This window comes from Suricata suricatta, chromosome 10 (genome assembly GCF_006229205.1).
Source record: "Suricata suricatta isolate VVHF042 chromosome 10, meerkat_22Aug2017_6uvM2_HiC, whole genome shotgun sequence".
In the NCBI taxonomy this organism is placed as follows: Eukaryota; Metazoa; Chordata; class Mammalia; order Carnivora; family Herpestidae; genus Suricata; species Suricata suricatta.
Window position 1 is genome coordinate 69,062,072 of NC_043709.1, and position 7,169 is coordinate 69,069,240.

Sequence of the window (7,169 nt, forward strand, 5' to 3'; positions counted from 1 at the left end):
AAAAAAAAATAAAGGGGGTCAGAGTCAACAAAGGACAGTGGACAGTCTAAAAGTGTATGACCAGTTGAGGGGAGAGGTAGGGATGAGAAATAGGAGAATATATCTGGATTGCAAGAAGGCAAAGAAGAAAAAAAAAAAGGGAGAAAGGAGAAATGAAAATAAGGAGTAAAAATTTTAAAAAATTTATGTAAAAAAAGTAATAATAAAAAATATGCACAGAAAAAGGCGAAAAGAAAAAAATGAATAAAAAAAGAAAAAATTATACAAAAAAAGCAAAAACAAAATCAAAACAAACAAAAAAACCCCCAAACCAGCAGCTCCCCCTCGTGGATAGGCGTGGTTTGATGTGGTAGGTCTTGGAGGCTGCTCTCAGAGGATCTGCCTTGGTGTCTACTGAGATTAGATAGGCGGCACGCCAAGCTCTGCTGAACCAAGAATTGTAGGCCACTCTAATGAGTCTGATCTCCCTTTGCCTTGGTTGAGCCGAGTTATATATTCCAGGCCCGGCTCGGTTCAAAGTTCCAGTCCGTGCACTTTTTATGCTACCACAGATGAGACATTTTTGTTTTGGTTGCTGGCTTCTTAGGGGGAGGAATTGGTTTGTCTTGGCTCAGGCTGGGATTTCAGCTGCCCCTGCCTGAGGTGAGATGCGCAGCAGGAGAAGTGTGTGTGCACCGTCACAGACTCAACCCCCAGAGGGGATGGCGTTAGCGTTGGGGGAGGAATGAGTGTGCAGCTGGGAGCTCCTGCAGCCTGCGCACGCACCCAGGTCTCCACCACCGCCAATTCTCTGCCGGGATCGCGCGGAGGTGGGGGCTATTTTTTCCCTGTTGGCACCCGGGATTCAGGGTTCGTGTGGCCAATGCTGGGGGCAAGATGTGCCGTGGAAATGAGGTGCGTGCTCCCACTCCCAATACCAAGGTCAAAGTGAGCACCCCTGACACCGTCGCTGTAGTGGTCACCGACTCCCTGCCAAGATGGTGCTGGGCTGGAAGCTGTTCCTTCCCTTGTGCCACCTGGGTTCGGGATTTAGGCTACCCAGCAGTTATCTATGGAGTGAGCTTCTCTCTCCAAGCGTGGTTAAGCGTTCTTTACCTCTTCCCCAGACACAGTACTATGAGCGTCTTCAGTCTCTTTTCTCTTCCCTTTGTCTCTCGGGCTCCGCGCGCTTGCCCCAAGTGGGCTGGGGCTCCCACCTCCCCTGCCTGTCTCAGGCTGGCCCGTTTTCCAATATCCCCAGTTCGCACTCACTCACTCAGGTAGCCTTCAGGTTCTCTTCCTTCTGGTGTCCGTATTTTCTCCTTCCACTCTTGCAGATGAGAGTAATGTCCTTCTCAGCTCGATCGATGGGGCAGACGAAGTTTACAGAGCTCCCTTCCTCTCCGCCATCTTGGCTCCTCCTCCTTTGTCATTTTCAAGCCCTGAGTGTTTAACAGCAGATGTTCTTATTGATCTTTCTTGGTCAAGACAGGAAAAAACAAAGTCTTGGTATGGCAGGGTTTCTTAGTATGTTTAACAGAGTAAGTTGTAACATGTTTCCTCTTATAACATGAATTGATTTAAGAATATTTGACCAAAGAATACCATTAATGGAAGTGATGTTGACTTTTTGTTTTTAAAGCTATTGCTCAACATTTCAACATATTTTCGAGGCCACTCACTAACTTAGAATAGCCAAATTGTGTTCACTATAAAGAAGAGTGTTAGTCTTCTTCTAATATATGTTATGGAAATATGCCTCACTTTCTTGTAAAAGTTCTGTCATTATTTAGACAGTTTACAAAGGGGAAGAGGAACTAAGTATGCAGCCTCTTGTTTAACTTTTAACTTCTTTTATTCCTAGCTCTATTAAGATATAATTGACATATAACATCGTGTAAGTTTAAGGTATGCAACGTGGTGATTTAATACACTTGTATATTGCCAAATAATCCCTACCATAGTGTTAACTACGTATTTAAAAAGTTTTATTTAAATTCTAGTTAGTTAATATAAAATTTAGTACTAGTTTCAGGTGTACAATGTAGTGATTCAACACTTACATACAACACCCAGTGCTCATCACAAGTGCCCTCCGTAATCCCCATCACCTATTTAACCCGCCTGCCCACCTACCTCCCCTCTGGTAACCATCAGTTTGTTCTCTATAGTTAAGTCTGTTTCTTAGTTTGCCTCTCTTTCTCCTTCTCCCCATGTTTGTTTTGCTTTCCCTTTTTGTTTTTCCTTAAATTCCACATATGAGTGAAATCATATAGTATTTGTCTTCCCCTGACTTACTTTGCTTAGCATAACACCCTCTAGCTCTATCCATGTCATTGCACATGGCAAGATTTCATTCCTTTTTATGGATGAATACTATTCCAGTGTATATATTCCACATTTTCTTTGTTCATCAGTTGGTGGACACATGGGCTGTTTCCATAATTTGCCTATTGTAGATATTGCTGGTATAAATGTTGAGGTGCATGTTTCCCTTTAACTAGTATTTTTGGGTAAATTCTCTGGATAAATACCTACTAGTACAATTGCTGGATTGTATCTCTTTTTTAATTCTAAAAAGAGGTCGAGACACTATCTGGCTATTAGAATGGCTGTAGTAGGAGAAAGGATCTCTCAAAGTCTAAAGTCTGAATTTTTCAATTGCAGATCAGCCTGACATGATCAACTGTGAAGATTTAATTCATGCTACCTACACTTTTGAAAGACTTAAGTATAAACCAGGATGTGAATTTACTAATCATAAAATGACACCAAGAGGCTCCTGGGTGGCTCAGTTGGTTAAGTGTTCAACTTTGGCTCAGGTCATCATCTTGTGGTTCCTGAGTTCAAGCCCAACATTGGACTCTGGGCTGACAGCTTGGAGCCTGGGGCTTGCTTCAGATTCTGTGTCTCCCTCTCTCTTTCTGCCTCTCTCTCTCTAAAATAAACACTAAAAAGACACTGTGAAACAGAAACTGATATGTAGGTTGTAATAGTCTTTGTCTTCTAAAAGGCAAATCCAGGCAAGAAATCAAAGTGAAAAGTCTGCTAGATAAGTGCAGACTTAATGAAGCAACCAGACAGATAACTTTAACTGCTATCTTCAAGAAACTACCCTGATGCATAAATAGCCTAGGAGAGAAAAATACCTGACATAGTCTAAAAGACAATACTCCTTGCCATGAGATAGTAATAGAAATTTTATGACAAAGTCTTATTCTTGGGTCACTGCTAATGCAAGGGCATCTGATAACACAGCCAAACACACACAAAAAAAACCTGATTCAGTTTTGACCTTTTATTTTCTTTTTTTCTAAATTATAACAATGCTTGTCATTTCTATACACCAGACTATACACTGGTAGGTTTTATTTGTTTGTTTGTTTGTTTGAGCTTGGGTATTGCTAAAGCTTTTTAGCCAAGGGAATCTCTTTATCACACACATAGTTTTATTGTTTCCTTTACACCTCTCACTATCTGATCCTGTTTTATTTACTTGTATATTATCATCTCAGTGTCTTATCTCCATCAAGTAGAGACTTGCTCCTGAGAACAAGCTCCTAGAAAATAAGGACTTAGTATTGTTCATTATTAACTGTTCATTGCTATTATAAATGTCTGGACCATTGAAAATAATCAGTAAATATCTGCTGAATTAATTTGATTTGTTAATTATTGTTTTAGGTGAGAGCATTCCATGAGATAATTTTTTTTCTAATTTCATCAAAGGAATGAAATCTTAGCATTAATTTTGGGAATTCATTGCTATTGTCTCCATGTTGACTATTTTTGAGATTAGAATTTTAATGATTAAAAAAAGAATTTGAATGATTAAAAAGCTATTCCTATTTGTGTCCACTCTTATAGGGGGGTAAAACAAACTTGAAAAGAGGATGTGGAGAGGTGGGTCAAAGAATATAAACTCTCAATTATAAAATGACTAAGTTATCAGATCTAATGGACAGGTTGATGACCATAGTTAATAATACTGAACTTTTCTAACAGAGTGGATCTTAAATGTGTTCACCACACCAACAAGTCAAAAAAGGTCGTGATGTGATGTGGTTATGCTAATTAGCTTGATTGTAGTAATCAGTTCACAATGTAAATCAAAGCATACATTGAACACCTGAAGTATATATAATTTTATGTCAACTATACCACAGTAAAGCTGGAAAAAATTAAAATACATACTCACAGCCATAAATCATTTTATTTCACTTTGCAGATAGTGCAGCTTTTGTAAATTGAAGGTTTACAGTAACCCTGGGTCGAGCAAGTCTATTGGGCCCATTTTTCCAATAGCATTTGCTCCCTTAGTGCCTGTCACATTTTGTTAATTCTTGCAATATTTCAAACTTTTAATTATTGTATTTGTTACGGTGATCTGTGGTCAGTGACCTCGATGTTACTATTGTAATTATTTGGGGTCCTCATGTACAGTACCCACATAAGACAGGGAACTTATCAATGTTGCATGTGTTCTGACTGCTCTACTGACCTACTGTTCCCCAATCTCTCTCCCTCTCCTCAGGCCTCCCTATTCCCTGAGATACAACAATATTGAAATTAGACAAATTAACAACCCTCCAATGGCTTCCTTTCAAGTGAAAGGAACCGTCCCACATCTTTTACTTTAAATCAAAAGCTAGAGGGGCGCCTGGGTGGCTCAGTCGGTTGAGCATCCAACTTTGGCTCGGGTCATGATCTCACAGTTTGTGGGTTCAAGCCCCGCTTCTGGCTCTGTGCTGACAGCTAGCTCAGAGCCTGGAGCCTATCTTTGGATTCTGTGTCTTTCTCTCTCTCTGATCCTCTCTCGCTCACTCTCTCTCTCTCAAAAATAAATAAAAACATTAAAAAATAAAAAAAAACTTAAAAAAATAAATCAAAATCTAGAAATGATTAAGTTTAGTGAGGAAAGCATGTCAAAAGCCAACATAGGCCAAAAGCTAGGCCTGTTGCACCAACCAGCCAAATCATGATGCAAAGTATATACCTCAAGAAAGTGTGATTCTAGGGCACCTGGGTGGCTCTGTTTGTTAAGTGTCCAACTTTGGCTCAAGTCATGATCCCATGGTTTGTGAGTTTGAGCCCCATGTTAGGCTCTGTGCTGACAGAACAGAGCCTGAAGCCTACTCTGAATTCTGTATCTCCCTCTCTCTCTGCCTCTCCCCTACTCACACTGTTTCTCTCTTTCTCTCAAAAATAAATAAACATTAAATTTTTAAAAAAGTGCTATTCTAGAGAATACATGAATGATAAGAAAGTGAAACAGCCTTAGTGTTGATATGAAGAAAGTTTTAGTGGTCTGGAAAGATCAGACCAGCCACAACATTCCCTGAAGCCAAAGCCTAATCCAGAACAAGGCCCTAATAACTGTCTTCAACTCCATGAAGCCTAGGAGAGGTGAGGAAGCTTCAGAAGAAAAGTTGAAAGCTAACTGATGCCGGTTTCTGAGGTTTAAGCAAAAAACCCCATTTCCATGCATTTCCATGACATAAAAGTATAAGATGAATCAGCAAGTGCTGATGTAGAAGCTACAGCAGGTTATCCAGAAGATCTAGCCAAGATAATTAATGAAGGCAGCTACACTAAACAATTCATTTTCAGTGTAGAGGAAATAGCCTTCTGTTGGAAGAAGATATCATGTAGGACTTTTATAGGTAGAGAGGAGAAGTCAGTGCTGGCTTCAAAGCCTCAAAGGACAGGCTGACGCTTGTTTGAAGCTAATGCAGCTGGTGACTTGAAGTTGAAACCAGTACTCATTTACTATTCCAAAACTCCTAGGGCCCTTAAGAATTATACAAAATCTACTCCGCTTGTACTCTATAAATGGACCAGGGGCGCCTGGGTGGCTCAGTCGGTTAAGCCTCCAACTTCGGCTCAGGTCAGATCTCACGTTTGTGGGTTCAAGCCCCGCGTCAGGCTCTGTGCTGACAGCTAGCTAGCTCAGAGCCTGGAGCCTGCTTCCGGTTGTGTCTTCTTCTCTCTCTGCCCCTCCCCATCTCATGCTCTGTCTCTCTCTGTATCAAAATAAATAAAACATTAAAAAAAAAGCTTATAAATGGACCAATAAGCCTAAATGATGGCACATCTGTTTACTAAATCTTTTAAGCCCACTGGTAAGACAGACTGCTCAGAAAAATAGGTTCTTTTCACACTATTACTGCTCATTAACAATGTACTTGGTCATGCAAGAGCTCTGATGGTGATGTGTAAGGAGCTTAATGCTGTATTCATGACTGCAGCCCAGGGGTCAAGGACTTTCAATTCTTATTATTTAAGAAATACATTTCATAAGGTTATAGCTGCCATAGAGTCCTTTGAAGGACCTGGGAAAAGTAAACTGAAAACCTGGAGAGAGTTCACCATTCTAGGTGTATTTAAGAACATTTATAGTTCATGAGATGAGATCAAATAATAATATTAACAGGCATTTGGAAGAAGTTGATTACAACCCTCATGGGTGACTTGGAGGAGTTTAAGACTTTGGTGGAGGAAGTTGAGATGTGGTAAAAGAGCAAGAGTAAAAGTAGAGTCTCACGTTGTGGCTGAATTACTATAATCTCATGACAAAGCTTGAACAAATGAGTTACTTCTTATAGAGGAGCAGCGAAAGTGGTTTCTTGAGATGGAATCTACTCCTGGTGAAGATGCTGTGAAGACTGTTGAAATGACAACAAAGGATTTAGAATATTATGTAAACTCAGCTGATAAAGCAGTGGAAGGGTTTGAGAGGACTGACTCAATTTTGGAAGACGGTCTACTATAGGTAAAATGCTATTAAGCAGCACTGCATGCTACAGGAGAATTGTTTGTGAAAAGAAGAGTTTATCAATAGGGAAACTTCACTGTTGTCTTCTTTTTAGAAATTGCCACAACCACCCCAATGTTCAGCAACCACCACCTGATCAATCAGTAGCCTTCAACGTGGAGGGGATACCCTTCACCAGCAAAAAGATTGTAACTCTCTCTGAGCTTAGACGACAGTTAACATTTCTAGTAATGAAGTATTTTTAAATTAAGGTAAGTACCTTAGTTTTAAGACATAATGTTATTGCAGTTAATAAACTACAGGATATTGTAAACATAAATTTTATATGCACTGGCAAACGAAAAAATTTATTTGACCCACTTTATTGTGATGGTCTGGAACTGAACTTTCATACCTCTGAGGTATGCTTGTTTTG